This window comes from Protopterus annectens, chromosome 3.part0 (assembly GCF_019279795.1).
Source record: "Protopterus annectens isolate FY-2018-M chromosome 3.part0, PAN1.0, whole genome shotgun sequence".
Taxonomy (NCBI): Eukaryota; Metazoa; Chordata; order Ceratodontiformes; family Protopteridae; genus Protopterus; species Protopterus annectens.
In genome coordinates, this window is record NC_056731.1 from 1,188,158,480 (window position 1) to 1,188,181,278 (window position 22,799).

Here is a 22,799-nt window from a genome sequence, read left to right on the forward strand (position 1 = left end):
TTAGGGCTTAAATATCAGAAGATACAACCTAATATAACTTTTTTTTTTTTACAAAAACACAAAAGAACCAGCCCCCACTAGCCAGCAGCCAATTAACACAATCTAGCCAAGGTAAAAAAGGCTTCTGCTAATTCAAGATGGCCTGTTCATGTGCTTTGAACAATCACTGTAGAAATAAACAAGCCCAGAGCCAGCAAATCTGAACTAGGACAATACTAAAGCTATTAGCCTACAGACAGTAAGCACTACAGAAAGCCACAAAATGAAAGTTTTAAACAGATAAAGGAGCAATGAGACTTTACAGAATGCTTTTAACTGCAAACAAATTAGTTACCCAAGCAGATAAGTTAATAGCAATAAAATAAACTAAAAAACTATGCAGCAGGCAATACAAAGTACTATATATAAATTGCTAGAAACAATAATCAGTATAAATAATCCAAAAAAACAGGATACTTATATATCTCAGCTCAGAGTTGTAGTCAACACCTCTCCTCCACTCTGCTCAGTGTGTATAGACAGAAATCCTCTCAAAGTTAGGGCTTAAATACCAGAAGATACAACCTTAGACAACATTTTTTTTACAAAAACACAAAAGAACCAGCCCCACTAGCCAGCAGCCAATTAACACAATCTAGCCAAGGTAAAAAAGGCTTCTGCTAATTCAAGATGGCCTGTTCATGTGCTTTGAACAATCACTGTAGAAACAAACAAGCCCAGAGCCAGCAAATCTGAACTAGGACAATACTAAAGCTATTAGCCTACAGACAGTAAGCACTACAGAAAGCCACAAAATGAAAGTTTTAAACAGATAAAGGAGCAATTAGACTCTATAGAATGCTTTTAACTGCAAACAATTCAGTTACCCATGCAGATACTAAAGCTATTAGCCTACAGACAGTAAGCACTACAGAAAGCCACAAAATGAAAGTTTTTAAACAGATAAAGGAGCAATGAGACTCTACAGAATGCTTTTAACTGCAAACAAATCAGTTACCCATGCAGATTAGTTAATAGCAATAAAATAAACTAAAAACTATGCAGCAGGCAATAAAAAGTGCTATATATAAATTGCTAGAAACAATAATCAGTATAAATAATCCAAAAAAGCATACTTGTATATCTCAGCTCAGAGTTGTAGTCAACACCTCTCATCCACTCTGCTCAGTGTGTATAGACAGAAATCCTCTCAAAGTTAGGGCTTAAATACCAGAAGATACAACCTTAGGCAACCTATTTTTTTTTTTAAAAACACAACAGAACTAGCCCCACTAGCCAGCAGCCAATTAACACAATCTAGCCAAGGTAAAGAAAGGCTTCTGCTAATTCAAGATGGCCTGTTCATGTGCTTTGAACAATCACTGTAGAAACAAACAAGCCCAGAGCCAGCAAATCTGAACTAGGACAATACTAAAGCTATTAGCCTACAGACAGTAAGCACTACAGAAAGCCACACAATGAGAGTTTTTAAACAGATAAAGGAGCAATGAGACTCTACAGAATGCTTTTAACTGCAAACAATTCAGTTACCCGTGCAGATACTAAAGCTATTAGCCTAAAGACAGTAAGCACTAAAGAAAGCCACAAAATGAAAGTTTTTAAACAGATAAAAGAGCAATGAGACTCTACAGAATGCTTTTAACTGCAAACAAATCAGTTACCCATGCAGATTAGTTAATAGCAATAAAATACACTAAAAAACTATGCAGCAGGCAATAAAAAGTGCTATATATAAATTGCTAGAAACAATAATCAGTATAAATAATCCAAAAAAACAGGATACTTATATATCTCAGCTCATAGTTGTAGTCAACACCTCTCCTCCACTCTGCTCAGTGTGTATAGACAGAAATCCTCTCAAAGTTAGGGCTTAAATACCAGAAGATACAACCTTAGACAACATTTTTTTTACAAAAACATAAAAGAACCAGCTCCCACTAGCCAGAAGCCAATTAACACAATCTAGCCAAGGTAAAAAAGGCTTCTGCTGATTCAAGATGGCCTGTTCATGTGCTTTGAACAATCACTGTAGAAACAAACAAGCCCAGAGCCAGCAAATCTGAACTAGGACAATACTAAAGCTATTAGCCTACAGACAGTAAGCACTACAGAAAGCCACAAAATGAAAGTTTTAAATAGATAAAGGAGCAATTAGACTCTATAGAATGCCTTTAACTGCAAACAATTCAGTTACCCATACAGATACTAAAGCTATTAGCCTACAGACAGTAAGCAGTACAGAAATCCACAAAATGAAAGTTTTAAACAGATAAAGGAGCAATTAGACTCTACAGAATGCTTTTAACAACAAACAGTTCAGTTTCCCATGCAGATACTAAAGCTATTAGCCTACTGACAGCAAGCACTACAGAAAGCCACCAAATGAAAGTTTTTAAACAGATAAAGGAGTAATGAGACTCTACAGAATGCTTTTAACTGCAAACAAATCAGTTACCCATGCAGATTAGTTAATAGCAATAAAATACATTAACAAATGATGCAGCAGGCAATATAAAGTGCTATATATAAATTGATAGAAGCAAAAATCAGTATAAATAATCCAAAAAAACAGGATGCTTATATATCTCAGCTCAGAGTTGTAGTCAACACCTCTCCTCCACTCTGCTCAGTATGTATAGACAGAAATCTTCTCAAAGTTAGGGCTTAAATACCAGAAGATACAACCTTAGATAACATTTTTTTTTTTACAAAAACACAAAAGAACCAGCCCCCACTAGCCAGCAGCCAATTAACACAATCTAGCCAAGGTAAAAAACGCTTATGCTAATTCAAGATGGCCTGTTCATGTGCTTTGAACAATCACTGTAGAAACAAACAAGCCCAGAGCCAGCAAATCTGAACTAGGACAATACTAAAGCTATTAGCCTACAGACAGTAAGCACTACAGAAAGCCACAAAATGAAAGTTTTAAACAGATAAAGGAGCAATTAGACTCTATAGAATGCTTTTAACTGCAAACAATTCAGTTACCCGTGCAGATACTAAAGCTATTAGCCTACAGACAGTAAGCACTACAGAAAGCCACAAAATGAAAGTTTTTAAACAGATAAAGGAGCAATGAGACTCTACAGAATGCTTTTAACTGCAAACAAATCAGTTACCCATGCAGATTAGTTAATAGCAATAAAATAAACTAAAAAACTATGCAGCAGGCAATAAAAAGTGCTATATATAAATTGCTAGAAACAATAATCAGTATAAATAATCCAAAAAAACAGGATACTTATATATCTCAGCTCAGAGTTGTAGTCAACACCTCTCCTCCACTCTGCTCAGTGTGTATAGACAGAAATCCTCTCAAAGTTAGGGCTTAAATACCAGAAGATACAACCTTAGACAACATATTTTTTTTTTACAAAAACATAAAATAACCAGCTTCAACTAGCCAGCAGCCAATTAACACAATCTAGCCAAGGTAAAAAAAGGCTTCTGCTAATTCAAGATGGCCTGTTCATGTGCTTTGAACAATCACTGTAGAAACAAACAAGCCCAGAGCCAGCAAATCTGAACTAGGACAATACTAAAGCTATTAGCCTACAGACAGTAAGCACTACAGAAAGCCACAAAATGAAAGTTTTAAACAGATAAAGGAGCAATGAGACTCTATAGAATGCTTTTAACTGCAAACAATTCAGTTACCCATGCAGATACTAAAGCTATTAGCCTACAGACAGTAAGCACTACAGAAAGCCACAAAATGAAAGTTTTTAAACAGATAAAGGAGCAATGAGACTCTACAGAATGCTTTTAACTGCAAACAAATCAGTTACCCATGCAGATTAGTTAATAGCAATAAAATACACTAAAAACTATGCAGCAGGCAATACAAAGTGCTATATATAAATTGCTAGAAACAATAATCAGTATAAATAATCCAAAAAACAGGATACTTATATATCTCAGCTCAGAGTTGTAGTCAACACCTCTCCTCCACTCTGCTCAGTGTGTATAGACAGAAATCCTCTCAAAGTTAGGGCTTAAATACCAGAAGATACAACCTTAGACAACATTTTTTTTTACAAAAACACAAAAGAACCAGCCCCCACTAGCCAGCAGCCAATTAACACAATCTAGCCAAGGTAAAGAAAGGCTTCTGCTAATTCAAGATGGCCTGTTCATGTGCTTTGAACAATCACTGTAGAAACAAACAAGCCCAGAGCCAGCAAATCTGAACTAGGACAATACTAAAGCTATTAGCCTACAGACAGTAAGCACTACAGAAAGCCACAAAATGAAAGTTTTAAACAGATAAAGGAGCAATTAGACTCTATAGAATGCTTTTAACTGCAAACAATTCAGTTACACGTGCAGATACGAAAGCTATTAGCCTAAAGACATTAAGCACTACAGAAAGCCAAAAATGAAAGTTTTTAAACAGATAAAGGAGCAATGAGACTCTACAGAATGTTTTTAACTGCAAACAAATCAGTCACCAGTGCAGGTTAGTTAATAGCAATAAAATACACTAAGAAACTATGCAGCAGGCAATAAAAAGTGCTATATATAAATTGCTAGAAGCAATAATCAGTATAAATAATCCAAAAAAAACGATACTTATATATCTCAGCTCATAGTTGTAGTCAACACCTATCCTCCACTCTGCTCAGTGTGTATAGACAGAAATCCTCTCAAAGTTAGGGCTTAAATACCAGAAGATACAACCTTAGGCAAGATATATATTTTTTTCCAAAAACACAAAAGAATCAGCCCCCACTAGCCAGCAGCCAATTAACACAATCTAGCCAAGGTAAAAAAAGGCTTCTGCTAATTCAAGATGGCCTGTTCATGTGCTTTGAACAATCACTGTAGAAATAAACAAGCCCAGAGCCAGCAAATCTGAACTAGGACAATACTAAAGCTATTAGCCTACAGACAGTAAGCACTACAGAAAGCCACAAAATGAAAGTTTTAAACAGATAAAGGAGCAATTAGACTCTATAGAATGCTTTTAACTGCAAACAATTCAGTTACCCGTGCAGATACTAAAGCTATTAGCCTACAGACATTAAGCACTACAGAAAGCCACACAATGAAAGTTTTTAAACAGATAAAGGAGCAAAGAGACTATACAGAATGCTTTTAACTGCAAAAAACAGTTACCCATGCAGATTAGTTAATAGCAATAAAATAAACTAAAAACTATGCAGCTGGCAATAAACAGTGCTATATATAAATTGCTATAAACAATAATCAGTATAAATAATCCAAAAAAAACAGGATACTTATATATCTCAGCTCAGAGTTGTAGTCAACACCTCTCCTCCACTCTGCTCAGTGTGTATAGACAGAAATCCTCTCAAAGTTAGGGCTTAAATACCAGAAGATACAACCTTAGACAACTTTTTTTTTTTTACAAAAGTACCAGCCCCACTAGCCAGCAGCCAATTAACACAATCTAGCCAAGTTAAAAAAGGCTTCTGCTAATTCAAGATGGCCTGTTCATGTGCTTTGAACAATCACTGTAGAAACAAACAAGCCCAGAGCCAGCAAATCTGAACTAGGACAATACTAAAGCTATTAGCCTACAGACAGTAAGCACTACAGAAAGCCACAAAATGAAAGTTTTTAAACAGATAAAGGAGCAATGAGACTCTACAGAATGCTTTTAACTGCAAACAAATCAGTTACCCATGCAGATTAGTTAATAGCAATAAAATACACTAAAAAACTATGCAGCAGGCAATAAAAGTGCTATATATAAATTGCTAGAAACAATAATCAGTATAAATAATCCAGAAAAACAGGATACTTATATATCTCAGCTCAGAGTTGTAGTCAACACCTCTCCTCCACTCTGCTCAGTGTGTATAGACAGAAATCCTCTCAAAGTTAGGGCTTAAATACCAGAAGATACAACCTTAGACAACTTTTTTTTTTTTTACAAAAACACAAAAGAACCAGCCCCCACTAGCCAGCAGCCAATTAACACAATCTAGCCAAGGTAAAGAAAGGCTTCTGCTAATTCAAGATGGCCTGTTCATGTGCTTTGAACAATCACTGTAGAAACAAACAAGCCCAGAGCCAGCAAATCTGAACTAGGACAATACTAAAGCTATTAGCCTACAGACAGTAAGCACTACAGAAAGCCACAAAATGAAAGTTTTTTAAACAGAAGGAGCAATTAGACTCTATAGAATGCTTTTAACTGCAAACAATTCAGTTACCCATGCAGATACTAAAGCTATTAGCCTACAGACAGTAAGCACTACAGAAAGCCACAAAATGAAAGTTTTAAACAGATAAAGGAGCAATGAGACTTTACAGAATGCTTTTAACTGCAAACAAATTAGTTACCCAAGCAGATAAGTTAATAGCAATAAAATAAACTAAAAAACTATGCAGCAGGCAATACAAAGTACTATATATAAATTGCTAGAAACAATAATCAGTATAAATAATCCAAAAAAACAGGATACTTATATATCTCAGCTCATAGTTGTAGTCAACACCTCTCCTCCACTCTGCTCAGTGTGTATATACAGAAATTCTCTCAAAGTTAGGGCTTAAATACCAGAAGATACAACCTTAGACAACATATTTTTTTTTTACAAAAACACAAAAGAACCAGCTCCCACTAGCCAGCAGCCAATTAACACAATCTAGCCAAGGTAAAAAAAGGCTTCTGCTAATTCAAGATGGCCTGTTCATGTGCTTTGAACAATCACTGTAGAAACAAACAAGCCCAGAGCCAGCAAATCTGAACTAGGACAATACTAAAGCTATTAGCCTACAGACAGTAAGCACTACAGAAAGCCACAAAATGAAAGTTTTAAACAGATAAAGGAGCAATGAGTCTCTACAGAATGCTTTTAACTGCAAACAAATCAGTTACCCATGCAGATTAGTTAATAGCAATAAAATAAACTAAAACCTATGCAGCAGGCAATAAAAAGTGCTATATATAAATTGCTAGAAACAATAATCAGTATAAATAATCCAAAAAACAGGATACTTATATATCTCAGCTAAGAGTTGTAGTCAACACCTCTCCTCCACTCTGCTTAGTGTGTATAGAGAGAAACCCTCTCAAAGTTAGGGCTTAAATACCAGAAGATAGACAATTTTATTTTTTACAAAAACACAAAAGAACCAGCACCCACTAGCCAGCAGCCAATTAACACAATCTAGACAAGGTAAAGAAAGGCATCAGCTAATTCAAGATGGCCTGTTCATGTGCTTTGAACAATCACTGTAGAAACAAACAAGCCCAGAGCCAGCAAATCTGAACTAGGACAATACTAAAGCTATTAGCCTACAGACAGTAAGCACTACAGAAATCCACAAATTGAAAGTTTCTAAACAGATAAAGGAGCCATTAGACTCTACAGAATGCTTTTAACTGCAAACAAATCAGTTACCCATGCAGATTAGTTAATAGCAATAAAATACATTAAAAACTATGCAGCAGGCAATAAAAGGTGCTATATATAAATTGCTAGAAACAATAATCAGTATAAATAATCCAAAAAAAACAGGATACTTATATATCTCAGCTCAGAGTTGTAGTCAACACCCCTCCTCCACTCTGCTCAGTGTGTATAGACAGAAATCCTCTCAAAGTTAGGGCTTAAATACCAGAAGATACAACCTTTTTTTTTTTTTACAAAAACACAAAAGAACCAGCCCCCACTAGCCAGCAGCCAATTAACACAATCTAGCCAAGGTAAAAAAGGCTTCTGCTAATTCAAGATGGCCTGTTCATGTGCTTTGAACAATCACTGTAGAAACAAACAAGCCCAGAGCCAGCAAATCTGAACTAGGACAATACTAAAGCTATTAGCCTACAGACAGTAAGCACTACAGAAAGCCACAAAATGAAAATTTTAAACAGATAAAGGAGCAATGAGACTCTACAGAATGCTTTTAACTGCAAACAAATCAGTTACCCATGCAGATTAGTTAATAGCAATAAAATAAACTAAAAAACTATGCAGCAGGCAATAAAAAGTGCTATATATAAATTGCTAGAAACAATAATCAGTATAAATAATCCAAAAAACAGGATACTTATATATCTCAGCTCAGAGTTGTAGTCAACACCTCTCCTCCACTCTGCTCAGTGTGTATAGACAGAAGTCCTCTCAAAGTTAGGTCTTTAATACTAGAAGATACAACCTTAGACAACTTTTTTTTTTTTACAAAAACACAAAAGAACCAGCCCCCACAAGCCAGCAGCCAATTAACACAATCTAGCCAAGGTAAAGAAAGGCTTCTGCTAATTCAAGATTGCCTGTTCATGTGCTTTGAACAATCACTGTAGAAACAAACAAGCCCAGAGCCAGCAAATCTGAACTAGGACAATACTAAACCTATTTGCCTACAGACAGGAAGCACTACAGAAAGATACAAAATGAAAGTTTTTAAACAGATAAAGGAGCAATGAGACTCTACAGAATGCTTTTAACTGCAAACAAATCAGTTACCCGTGCAGGTTAGTTAATAGCAATAAAATACACTAAAAAACTATGCAGCAGGCAATAAAAAGTGCTATATATAAATTGCTAGAAACAATAATCAGTATAAATAATCCAAAAAAACAGGATACTTATATATTTCAGCTCATAGTTGTAGTCAACACCTCTCCTCCACTCTGCTCATTGTGTATAGACAGAAATCCTCTCAAAGTTAGGTCTTAAATACCAGAAGATACAACCTTAGACAACATATATATTTTTTTACAAAAACATAAAAGAACCAGCTCCCACTAGCCAGCAGCCAATTAACACAATCTAGCCAAGGTAAAAAAAGGCTTCTACTAATTCAAGATGGCCTGTTCATGTGTTTGAGCCAGGGTGCAGTAGAGCCAATCTTCTGTGCCCATGTTGGTGTGAAGGTCCTAGCTACAGTGTGGTAGAGCCAATTGAGTGTGTCAGTGTTGGTGTGAAGGTCTTAGCTAAGGTGCAATAGAGCCAATCGACTGTGCTCATGTTGGTGTGAAGGCCCTAGCTAGGGTGCAGTAGAGCTAATATTCTGTGCCCGTGTTGGTGTGAAGGTCCTAGCTAGGGTATGGTAGAGCCAATTCAGTGTGCCCGTGTTGGTGTGAAGGTCTTAGCTAGGATGCAATAGAGCCAATCCACTGTGCTCATGCTGATGTGAAGGTCCTAGCTAGGGTGCAATAGAGCCAATCGACTGTGCCTGTGTTGGTGTGAAGGTCCTAGCTAGGGTGCAGTGAAGCCAATTGACTGTGCCCGTGTTGGTGTGAAGGTCTTAGCTAGGGTGCGGTAGAGCCAATCGACTGTGCCCGTGTTGGTGTGAAGGTCCTAACTAGGGTGCAGTAGAGCCAATCAACTGTTCCTGTGTTGATGTGAAAGTCTTAGCTACAGTGCAGTAAAGCCAATCGACTGTGCCCATGTTGGTGTGAAGGCCCTAGCAAGGGTACAGTAGAGCCAATCGACTGTTTCCATGCTGATGTGAAGGTCTTAGCTAGGGTGCACTGCATGATGAGAATTAACAGTATCATGTAATTATCTACCAGGTCATGGGAATTACAGATGGGATTATTTTGGATGTGTCTGTCTAGCATCATATGCATATAAGTCGCATGCATATCTGATTTATGATAAAGAGCAATAGAGAAAATAGTTATCATTGGCTATAAGGAAAAAGAAAATAACGTTGGAAGAGGCTTTTATATCCATTTTGTAGATTTAACTTATGCTGTTGTTAAACAATGAGAAGCATTTCCTGACTCAAGCATAAACTGGGCAGAAACAAGTCATCACAGCTTTTCAAATTTGAAATATTTTATGGAAATGTGTTATGAAGATAGTTTTCCTACAAAGAGACACATTAATGATGAACAGTGTATTTGTATGAGTAAAAAATACAAATGGATTAATGAGATTTATAATAATTTTGGTACTGTAAAATCAACTGGAGTTATGATTATTGTAAACAAATTTTATACAGGTAATATTCAAAAAGTTTATTATGGCCTAAAAGGTCATGCTTACACTATTTTGTTAAAAAACTGACACCATGCACACATCACAGGGTTGGTATATGGCCCATTTCTGAAATCAGCTCTTTTGGATAGTTTTATAGAAGCTCTGCAAAATCTGGATAACTCAACAAGCAGGAATAGTAGGCAAATAGTAAAATGCCTTATTAGACCCCAACCTTGATAGATCTTATCTTTCTAATAGAATGTACCATATAAAGCAAGGAAATTTGCTGCAAAATTGCTTACATTAACAAAACTTATGTGACACCTGGCTTACCATGTTCCCAAATAAAAGAGAATAAAACCACATTTCTCATATAGCCAAAGTATATACAATAATTGATGTTTATTAAATTTATGATGTTACACAAAAGGGACAACTTATAAAGAATGACTCGTGTTCATTTTCTGATTATATGGCTATTAGAGTTAATATCCTTTCCAGGAGAGTAAAGATACAACACATGATAAGAACATACACCAGATGGTTTAGTTCCATGTATTTATGTATAACATTTGAGAAGGTACAGTTAAATTTTGGAAAATGAATAATTTTGCAGCATCTTCAAATATAAATTGTATGCACTTAAGTGTGCTTTGTATGACTGCATGTTGCTTTTTTTTAGATATCCAATAACGAAAGTCTGAATCATAAAATCAAAGCATGAGATGATCAGATAAACATACTGAGAAAATTATCTGTGAATTACAGAAAAGATATTACAATGTAGAAAATGCTTCTGGATGGGAAAGTAAGACATGGAGCTGAGATGCAGAGAATGAAAGGAAATAAACAATTTAAAAATAGCTATCTGTATTGTGATAAGATAAAGAAGTTACTGGCTTCCCAATGTAGGAAGAAATATTCAAAGAATATAGTAACTAAGATTAAAGATGCACATGGATCAGGTACTCATTCGTACATTATTACAAAAGATTATATAATGCAAAATGGATATAGCATTGCACACTAATAATTGAATGGATAGATAAAATTCCAAAAAAAGTCATTCAAAAATGTAATATTTCTTTGCAAGACAGAAACAAATGGATAACTTCTTTAAAAAGAAATAAAACCCAGATACAGATGGTCATATTGTTGAATTGTATATACCATTCAAGGATGAACTTGTACCTTATTTATTGCAGTTAGTTAATTGCTTGACTATTCCAAATGGGAAATCCCAGTTTCAATGCAGTGTCCAGTTACCCAGCCTGGGTTACCTGGGATAGCTCTGTTGAGCAAAAGCGTTTATAACCAATCAGCCTGCCAAACATGAACTAAGAATTGCTACACTTAATGTAGGTTCACTGATAGGATGCAGCTTGGAAGTGGATGATGTGATGGTACAGAGGAGGCTGGACATCCTATGTATTCAATAGACAAGATGGAAGGGCAGTGCAGCCAAGCCACTTGATTTGGGATCCAGAGTCTCCTACTCAGGAGGAGAACAGGCTAGAAATGGTGTAGGAATTGTGCTGAGAGAGAGGCTTCAGAAAGCAGTGAGGGATGTCATCTGAATTAGTCACAGACTCCTGGCAATCAGACTCCAGTGTAATAATAGGACAGCATTCATCATCTCAGCCTATGCCCCATAGCACGGTTGTGATTTATTTACTTATTTATTTTACATTTGTTGACTGGCAGTATCCAGCTGAGCTACTGCCCTTTTTCAGCAGAGGCCCAGGGAGAAAAGCTCCAAAGCTATACAATGCAATAGAAATAGCAATACAGATACATTTAAATAAAAATAGCAATAGAGAATATTGGTAGTTAAAATACGTAAGCTACATACATGTATATTGTTGACAGATAAAACAGTACTATAAACAAAAAGGAGAATGTTAAAAAGTGGAATACGTTGTATGTTTTGGTTTAAAGAGGGAGTTGAGTTAATATAAGGTTTTTTATGCAGAGTATATTGAGGAAAAGAGTGCATCCATACAACAGTTGCAGGATCTACAAGATAAAGCAGGGCAACATGAATTGGTGTTGGTAATGGGTGACATGAACGCACATATCAGGACAGGATATGAGGACTACTTATGTCCACATGGGTAGGGCAACAGGAATAAAGAAAGAGAGGCAAGTCTAGATTTCTGTCTTGCTAAAGGCTTGATAGTAGCCAAAACAGTGTTCAGAAAGAGATTACATAAATGAGTGGCCAACATGCAACTCAGGTAGACTTCCTCCTAAGAATCACTGATTGCAAAGTCATTCCTAGTGAAACAGTCAACCCACAACATAAACAACTGTTTGCCACAATCAGCTGCAAGCAGTGGTCAGAGAAGGCTGTAAAGTCAACAGACACCAGGCTGAACACATGGAAGTTGACTGGAAAGAAAGTACAACAGTTCAAGGAATTACTCAGGGCTCTATCACCCCAAGAAGAGGAGGAAATAGATGGAGTTGAATAAGAATGGCAGCACCTCAAAAAAACATGTGTGAGGGCTACAGAATAGATATGTGGCCAAGCCAGGTATGGAAATAAGGTACATAAGGGAAGCTGATGATGGAATGCAGAAGTCCAGGAAGTCATCAAAAGAAAGGAGTTCAGGAAAAAGTGAAAGATAGAAAAGACGGACCAGGCTAGATAGGAATACTGGTTGGCTAATAAAGAAGCTAAGAAAGGATAGCAAAGAACAGGATATCAGAAGCTCTATATCAGCTTCTAAAAAGTGACTCAGTAGGTGGCACAAAGAAACTATGCCAGGTTGCAAGACATAGACAGGACAGAAAGACAAGGATGATAGTAAGACAATTCATAATGGATGCCAGAAACAACCTGCTCAGCAGTCCATAGGACATCAATGGCAGATGGAAGGAGTATTTCTAGCAGCTTCTGAATGAAGAAAATCCCACAGAAACTGTACTGCCCCAGGCACAGCCTATAATGAGAGAAGAAGTGGACCCCACCCTAAAAGAAGTAAGAATAGCACTAAGGAAAATGAAGACAGGGAAAGCAGTGGGTTCAGATGAGGTCACAGCAGATATGATAAAGATGCTGGGTGTGATAGGGGAGAAACGGCTTCTGAGGGTACGCATAACAGTGTGGAGAGAAAGGCATATCCCAAATGACTGGAGAATATGAATACTTGTGTACAAGAACAAAGGGGACATCCACAACTGTGGGCAGTACAGAAGTATCAAACTGCTATCACATTGCATGAAAGTTCTGGTGAGGGTGATTGATAAACAGATGCTCAGAGTAGTAAAAAGTAAGATGAAAGATGTGCAGTTTGGATTCAGATCAGGATACACACAGCTGACCCAATGTTTGCAGTGAGAAAGATAGTTGAGAAGAAGCTATAGATTTAAAAAGAGTCCAACTGGGCATTCCCAGACTTGGAGAAAGCATACGACAAGGTCCTAAGAAAGCTGATTTGGGCTTTACTGTGGATGTTCTATGTCCCAGAAACATTGGTAGTATTAGTGTAGGCTATGTACAAGGACCCGATGATTCAAGTATGAACAGTGTTCAGTCTCACAGAGGGGTTCCCAGTGGGAATGGGTGTGCACCAGGGTTCAGCTCTGAACCCACTGCTGTTCATACCGATGATGGACTACATTAGCAAACAGATTGGAGGGGATAGATCAACAAAGTTGCTGTATGCAGATGATGTTGCAATACAGGTAGATTGAGTAAAAACTTTAGCAAAGGATAGGTGAATGGAATGCAAAACTGAAGCCATTTAGATGAAACTAAGTACAGATAAGACAGTGGTAATGACAGCAAATTAGGGAAATCAGAACAATTTCAGAACTGAGATAGAAGGGAGGATAGTGGAACAGGTTAATAGCCTTAAATATCTGGGAGGGGTGGTTGAGGAGAAGAGAAGTCTGAATGAGGAGGTCAAAGCTAAAATCAGAGGGGCTGCAGCCAGCTGGCATAGAGTGTCAGGTGTAGTGTATTACAAAAGAATGTCAAAGAAGGTGAAAAGAAAGATGTAGCAAACAGTGGTACAACCAGTACTACTGTAGGGTATGGAAACCTGGGCAGTAAAGGCAGAACAGATGAGAAGGCTAGAGGTGATGGAAATTAAGTGCCTGAGAAGGATTGTAGGATGCACACTGTGGGACAGATGAAGAAATGAGGACATAACAGCAGAAGCTAAAGTAGTTCCATTTGCAGAAAAGGTCAAAGAGAACAGATTCTGGTGGTTCAGACACATGTGCAGAAAAGAAAGAGACAATCTGTTGAAGAAGATTTCGGACAGACAAGAAGAAAGTAAGAGGAACCGAGGGTGTCCATCAAAAATGGTGGATGGATTGTGTGGCAGAAGATGTGGGACAGTCAGGCATGACTGTCAAAGAAGGCAAGAGTGTAGCATTGAATCAAAAGAGATGGAAACAGTTAACACAACACCCTGACACCATGTAGAAAATGGGAAAAGGTGGGTTCATTGTGATGATGATGATGATGATGGCCGATAATATAATGTATTTTGAGATGATATGTTATGTTACAAGCATTATTGAATTTAAAAATAAATGATAATATAAAAAACTAAAAGGCATAACAAAAGTGTGTACAGGAGCCAACTATTTAATATCACAATGTTTTTTATATAACATGAAGAATTCCTAGTTTATAGAATAGATTACCACTTAGTATTAGAAGGTCCGATACAATAACAATTTTTAAACAGAAATTAGATAACTGGATGGGTTCACATGTATATGACGCACATTTTGATGAATCAGAATTCCTTCTTGGCCTTAGGGCCTGAATGCTGGAAATTCAAACTTATTAACTCACGAACTGTTACTATAATTATTTAAACAAAGCATACATAATCAATCCTTCCTTGATCTTAAATGTTTCTCTTCACATTGCCAGAGTCCTTCCTTCTATCTTCTACCTAGTCTTTTTGACCTGAAAAAAAAAACTATTGGCAAAGTCACTGTAATTAGCTACAGTAATAGCAACCACTAAATGTAGTACTACCTCAACAAAGCACACAGCCAATAGAATAAAAGCTGATGAATAAAAGATGATAGCCCAGAAATATAGCACTTACTTCATGTAGCCATCCTTTTTAAGCTGGGCATTGCAAACAGTATGAGCCATCACAGTCACTGTCACCCTGGTGAAATTCATCAGTTGGTGCACCACTGAGCTAAGCTACAACATGATGGTTGAATGCTTCAGCTGGGAGTTGAAGCACTCATCACTGTACAGAAGGGTTGCTGATTCACCTGTACAGACATGTTCTCATGACACTCGCAGCTTTTAGGTTGGTATCAGGCATCCGTTCAAATAGTAAGTGAGCTTCAAATAAATACGTTTACCACAGGGTTGAGCAAGCAGTGTAATCAGATAGATAACATACTCCAAGCACTTGCAAATTATACCTGGTTGCTAGTGAACACATGGTAGTCAGGTGAGGTGAAAAATGTAATATGTAGAAATGGTTAAAGTAGCACAAAAAGTGAAGGTAAAGCTACATGCTGAGAAGAAGCCCTTAGCAGATATTTACTGATGCTTAGCCTGGGATCTCATGATTGGCAGTGCTGCTGACATCCATGATGGCACTGGAAATGTGAGGAAGGCTGTAGGAGTTTGTGAAATATTCCCATGCAAGCCCGAGGACACACACAAATGGAGTTGCATCAAGTGTGCTGCCTACAAGATTCATGAGTATGTTCTGCAGTCCATAAGGAATAAACTACAAGGGAAGGTGAAAATGGGTACATTTCAAGAGTCCAGTAATCTCCAAAAGTGATTAATATATCTGTGATTAATATATCTGTATTGGAGTATTTAAAACGTCCAAGTGCGGAACAATAAAAGTAATTAAACATTATTTGCCCAAGAGTAAAATAAAACCAAATAAAAGTGTCCTGATCCAAACAATGCATTGAAGAAATGTTTATGGTTTTAATAAATATATAAAATAGCATAAAACACCATAACTGTGAAGAGCATAGGATCACAGGATCATAGAAGGTTACTAGACTATTGGCCCTGAGGCACTTATAAGCCTAGCCAAGAGTTTAGCCCATGTTTAGACAAGTCAGTACCCAAAGCTCCTTTCCAGCAGGGACACAGGTGGAATCCCAGGGGTGTATTTTCTGTTTCCCATCCAGTTATCCAGGTTGCACTTAAAAAGGGATAATAAGGTACTCTGCTTGACATGGAGATGGAGTCTATTCCACACATGGGGGAGTCCCTAGAACACAAATCTATCCCACCAACAAGTCCTATTGATATCACAGACCAGGTTGAGGTTGAGCGTGCAGGTTACTTGAGTGGAGCTTGACTTGTGGATATGCAGCAGTCTCATCAAGATGTGGTCTGAGATTGCTTTGTATGCCAAGCACAGGTCACATGAGGAGTCTGCATGAAACTGAGTAGAGGGACAGGGCTTTTAGCCTATCTGTGTAGGGTAGATATTTGAGGCCCTGGATTCTCCTGGTGAGGAACCTCTGTGGTCTCCCCTGCTGTTGCATGTGCTTTGCGAGGTACATGCCGAAGAGGGCATTCTACTCAATAATTGGCCTTATAAGGGAAGAATACAGGGATGTTATGACCTCCTTGTCCCTGGATGAGATACCCTTACTTATGAGGTGAGGCCATGTAGAAAGCTTTCTGTACAATGGAAGCAACATGGTGGTCAAAAGTCAGGTTGCTTTCAGCCTGGGTGCCTAAATCCCTCACGACTGACTGCGTGCTTAAGACATTGTTATTAATGTGATAATATGTGGGGATGTCACTCTCCACAAAGGGGATGATGATGCATTTTTTGGCATTCAGGTTGAGGCCATGTTTCTGGCACCAGTCATTTGTTTGGATGAGACCCTCTTGGAGGATGTCCACATCATTTGGGGAATTGATGACCGCACCCAGCTTGCAGCCATCTGCAAACTTGGTCAGCCATAGCCCACTGGATTTGGCCTGCACCTCAGAAAAGTATATCCCAAATAACAGAGGTCCCAAGACCAATCCTTGGGGTACGCTGCTCATTATGGCTCTACTGCTTGAGGTGGCTTCCCCTATTCTGATTAGGTGGGTTCTGTCAGTGAGCCAATTTGCTACCCATCAGGTAACACATGAATTGATGCCTAGTTGAAAGAGTTTATCTATTATGTCTGAGTGGAGAATAGTGTCATAGGCTTTGGCCAGGTCAAGGTAGGCAGTGTGCACCATCTTCCCCTCGTCCATGGCTTTGGTGACTGTCTCAAATAAGTCAACCAGATTTAACAGACATGACCTCCCCTTGACAAAGCCAAACTGTGTGGGGTTGAGTGTTTGGAGGTTGCCAATGTCCCTATTAATGAGGTCCAAGATAATCCATTCCATAACCTTGCAGATCAGGATAGTTAGGCTGATGGGTCTATAATTTCCCAGATCGGTGGACACTCCACCTTTGTGTAAAGGGATGACAGTGACTGTCTTCCACTTGGTTGAGACAAAGCCGGTACTCAGGCTTTGGTTGAATAGGGTGCCTAATGGTGCTGCAAGTTCATGCCTGAGTTTGTGTAGGATGCAGCCTGAGATGTAATTGGGTCTCATGGAGGCTGTATTTTTAGCCTTTGAGGGGGCGATGATGACCTGTTCCCTAGAGATAAGGGGAGGGGGGCAGGTACTGGGGATGTCCTGATTTACTGATGGGGGGTCAGAGGTGTGAAGTTTTCACTGAATCTGTCAGCCAGTAGGTTGGCTATATCTACAGCAATTGTGTATGTGGTGTCCTTGACCACCAATTCTGAACAGATCTTGGTGCTTCCTTTGAGATTGGGGACATATGTGAAGAAGGCCTTATGATTGTCTCTAGTAAATGTGGCCAATCTGGACTCAAATTTGACTTTTGAGGATTTCACTAGTGCTCTTATTTGCTTGTTCAGGCTAAGGAGAGATTGCTTCCAATTGGGCACCTGCTCCTTCTTGGCCCTGGACAGCATTTTTTCCTTTTGGTATACAGTTTATTTATTGCAGATGTCCACCAGACAGGTTTACTCTTCCTTGTGGGTGATGATTTTGTTCTGTCTGGTATTCCTGATTCATGCATCTAAATAAATGCTCATATAGTACTTTGGTGTAGATTTGGACATTGGTGCCAGTTCCTACAGAGGGGGAGGGGCTGTGAAGCTGTTTATCAGCTCTTTACCCTCTTTACCAACTTATACCTTTTTATACCTCTGCTAAGAGGCCAATCGAATACAATTTGAAACAACTGTTCTGCTTGTATTGACTATTTTCACAGTATGACTTTATGACTTGTGATTCTAATTGTGTAAAAAATCTTTCTGCTCCTCTCTTGTTTTTTATTATACCAATTGTATTTTTATGTACCAATGTAAACCTTATGTATATTACTAACTATAAATGTGGAGCTTTTCTCCCCGGGCCTCCGCTGAAAATGGACATGTATCCAGTCGGATTATCCCGGTCAACAAATGTAAAATAAAAAAAAATAAAATAAAATAAATAAATTATACCATCCGTCAGGAGGTTGTAATCAGCTTTGGAGAAGTTTTTTTGTTTGACCCTAGCTAGAGGGGGCAGGGGAGATGGTGACTTCGAAAGTGACCGCTTTATGGTCAGATCTTACCAGGGAGGATGATACTCCTCAAATCTTCACAGACATTTTAAAATCTGTGCCGTGACCAAGACTTCCTTTGACAGCATAGTGATAGAGAGCCTGGCAAGCAACAGAATGCACACCAAAGGATTTAGACTACACCCATAATACTGTAAGCATCTTGAAAGTGGCATAATAAGGTAATAAAGGGTGTGAATATGAGGGGCAAAAATCATACATGGCTAAAAAACATTAGCATCAAAGCCTTGTCAGCAATTCAGGAATGTATACATAATCACTGCAAACTCCAAGACTGGTGAAATATTATTACATGAGGTGCTACCAGCAAAAAGACAAGCATCACAGCTCTGCAATAGTTGGAGCCAATCATGCCTGAGTTCATAAATCCATAGGGAGAGGACATTACAATAGTCTAAATGTGAAAATACCAAGATATGAATGGCCATGGCAAGGTATTTTAGATTAAACAGGTATGTAAGCTGATTTACTTTTTCTCAGATGGAAACAAGATGATTTAATCATGTCTGACACCTAGTTCAAAAACAATATACAAACATCACGAATCAGTCAGAGATTATACATTGTTAAACAAACTCCAGACCTATCACCCAGTAAATTCTAAAGAGGTCCAGAACCAGAGCTGAGGAATACCATAATGTGAAATCATGAATAGCTATGGCTGGGTGTCCTACAACAGCTCATGTACCATTAACTTGCATGTGATTTACTTACTGCTACTTTATCAAAATAACAAGCACCCAACCTCTCACTAGGTCAGTCTACTAAGCTACATAGTCCCTCCAGAATCCTAACTCTTATCCTAAAACTCCCACATAGTCACTAACAGAACCCACAGGGTCAGAGTTGCTGGCGCCATGTCAGACTCAAAGCCTGTCACAAGTGGTGTACCACAGGGCTCAGTCCTGGGCCCACTCTTGTTTGGCATCTACTTTTCCGAAGTACAAGCAAACACAGGAGGGTTATGGCTGACAAAGTTTGCAGATGACTGCAAACTGGGCGCCATAGTAGAAAACACATCCGACACAGATATCCTTCAGAAGGGTCTCACAAAAATGGATAACTGGTGCCAGAGCCATGGCCTAAAGTTAAATGCCAAAAAATGCATAGTCATACCCTTGGGAAAAACAAGGTTACCCCTAGCTACCAAATAGGTGGCAATCCACTGAGCACAGAAGAAGTTATCAGGGACCTGGGGACCCAGGTTGATAGTAGTCTGTCATTCGACACCCATGTAGCTAAAGTAGTTAGGAAGACCTTCTACATTGCCCACCTTATCATGAAGGATTCTCATCTAGATCAAGGAGGTCATAGTCTCCCTATACTCATCACTCATCAGACCAATGATTGAGTACAATGCCCCATTCGGAATGTATCTGACCCGACACTTGCAGCAGCTGGAGAGGCCACAAAGTTCCTCACCAAAAGGATAAAGGGTCTCAAACATCTGTCCTATGCTGCCCGACTGAAAGAACTCCAGCTCTATTCAGTCAAACACTTGCTCAGAGGTGACCTTTGCCTAACATACAAGGCCATGTCAAACCCAGATTTGATGAATATGCTTCACCTCAAAAAATCTAGATCCGTCAGAGCCACAAGGGCGGGAGACTTAAACCTCGACACGGCTATTAATAGGACATGCTGGAGGGATAGATTCATCACCCAAAGACTCCCTATGCTGTGGAATAAAATCCCGGTATATGTGAGGCAGAGCACCTCGCTGGCCTTGTTCAAGAGAAATCTTGACCAATGGATGGGAGATCGCAGATATACCCCAGGGATTACCTCAGTGTCACTGCTCAACAGAGGCACAGCAAAATAATGGGTATAGTTCCCCATACTAAAGGGGTGGCGTAAGCCACAAAACTATGGGCTAGGCTTGTAAATGCCCTCTGGCAGATAGCCTAGTATGAACCTATGAACCTATGAACCTATGAACCTTAAACACAACCACTGATCCCTAGTCCTAACTTTAAAACTCTCTCTCACTTCCAACCTTAATTTCCATGATCACTCCCTAAAACTAAAGTCTGTTCCCTAACCTTAAAACTCCTTCTTACTCCCTAACCTAATCCTAAACTCTGATCCCTAACTCTAAACCCTAAGTTGCCCTTAAACCTACTGACAAAAAACATACTCATACGTTCATATGTTGCTGCTAGGCTAATGATCTTGGTGGGGGTAAGCTTACCTATGCTCCCAAATATATCAGGCAGGTTTTGATACCCTGGAGGAATTTTATGGAGTATATGTAGGCTTGGGCATGGCTGGTCAAGCATTTGTAAGCTGCATATATGACATAAGAGTCAGACCACAGGAAAATTTCTGATTCCCCATCCAGTGGCCCAAGTTATGATTGAAATTAATTAGGGGAGAACTCTGCTTCACATGGAAGGAAAGTCTGTTTCAGAGATGTGTTAGTCTCTGAGACACATACTTGTCCCTCCAGTATGTCCTATTTGCAGGGGAGGCTTATGTGCCTAGAATGAGTAATTCTGATGCTACCTGTTTTGTAAATATGCAACCTGTCCATCAGAGAGGGATCAGAGGATGCTTTGTAGGTGAGGCATAGATCATCTCCCACCAGCTTGTAGGATACCAAGTACAGGAGCAGGGCTTTGAGTCAGACTATTTAGGATATTTTGCTTATGTCTTGTATTTTTTTGTGAAGAACCTCTGAGAACACTCCAGTTGTTGCATGTGCCTGGCTAGGTACATACCGAAGGGGGAGTTGTGCCCAGTGATAGGTCTGATGAATGCTTACAGGTTGTGCAACATAGAATGATTTCCTTACCACTAAAGACACATGATGGTCAAAGGTAATGTTACTGTCTACATGCATTCCCAAATCGCTGAGCACATGGTCTACTCTTAGAGGTACATTATCTATTAGGTAGTTTCCAGGAGTAGCCATCTTCACAAGGGGTACTACTATGCATTTATTGGCATTGGATTTTAGACTGTGGCACCAGTTATTTTTCTGTGTCAAGCCATCTTGGAAGGTATTTGTGCCTTTGGAGGATTCTATGACTACACTCTGTTTGCAATCATCTGCAAGCTTGGTCAGCCAGAGGTCCTTGACATTAGAGAAGTAAATGCCAAAAAAGAGTGCTGTTAGCACACAGCCTTGTGAGAAACTGCTAGTGACTGTCCTCTTTATGGAGGTAGGCTCACCTATCCTAACTTCTTGGGTCCTATTCTCATCCAGCTACCTATCTAACAATTATGTGTTTGTCAACAATGCCTGAATGTGATATTATATGAACGGCTTTAGCCAGGTCAAGGTATGTAGTATGCGCCATTTTTCTATTGTTCATTGCTTTGGTGATCTTTTTGAAAAAGTCCACTAGGTTGTGTAGGCATGACCTGCTTTGACGAAAACAAATTGGGTTGGACCAAGTGTCTGAAGGTCATTGTTTATTATTTTCATGATAATTCTTTTCATAGCTTTGCATATGAGACTAATCAGACTTAGGGATCTGTAGTTACCAGAGTCCAAAATGGCCCAACCTTGTTCAGAGAGAAGACCGTTGCAGTCCTCCATTTACTACTTACAAAACCTGTCTGGAGGCTATGGTTAAATAGTAGTTCTAATGGTCCCAAAAGGTCATGTTTCATGTTATTAAGGAGGCATCCTGAGATAGTATTGGGGCGCATTGATGCAGTGTTTTTGGCCTTGGACAGTTCATTGAAAACCTTTTCCCCTAGTGATAGCTGGGGGAGGTGATCTCCCTCCCACTCCATTCCAATAACTGTCATATTTACCTTACTCACACTCAGCTAATGATAGCTCAAATGCCTCCCTACAGCTGCTGAATTATTAGTCAAGTTTGAGCACAAGCAGTGACCTATGCAGTATGTCTTACACATGAATCCCTGGCTGTTAGACTGTAGTCTGTGAGCATCTGAGACTCAAGCAGTTAAAGCAAACCCACCAAGGCCTCTGTTATGGTAGTGCTGAGCCTCAGGTAATTAGGTTTTAATCATAGAAGGACACCATACATATTATACACAGGCACATTGCTAGCTTTTCCAAAGGAATGGAAGGATACAGATGGATATCATCAGCATAACTGTGATAATGCTGAGTTCTTGTGAAGATAGAGTAATATTTCCAAAAAGAAACTTAAAGATGGTGATCAACAGTGTAAACTTGGTGGAACCTTGTGATGCACAGCGCTAGAGTAAATAAAGGAAATGGGAATTAACATATGAAAGAACGTTCTGGAACTAGCCTAACAGGAAAAAGTCAAATTAGTTTAGGGCATAG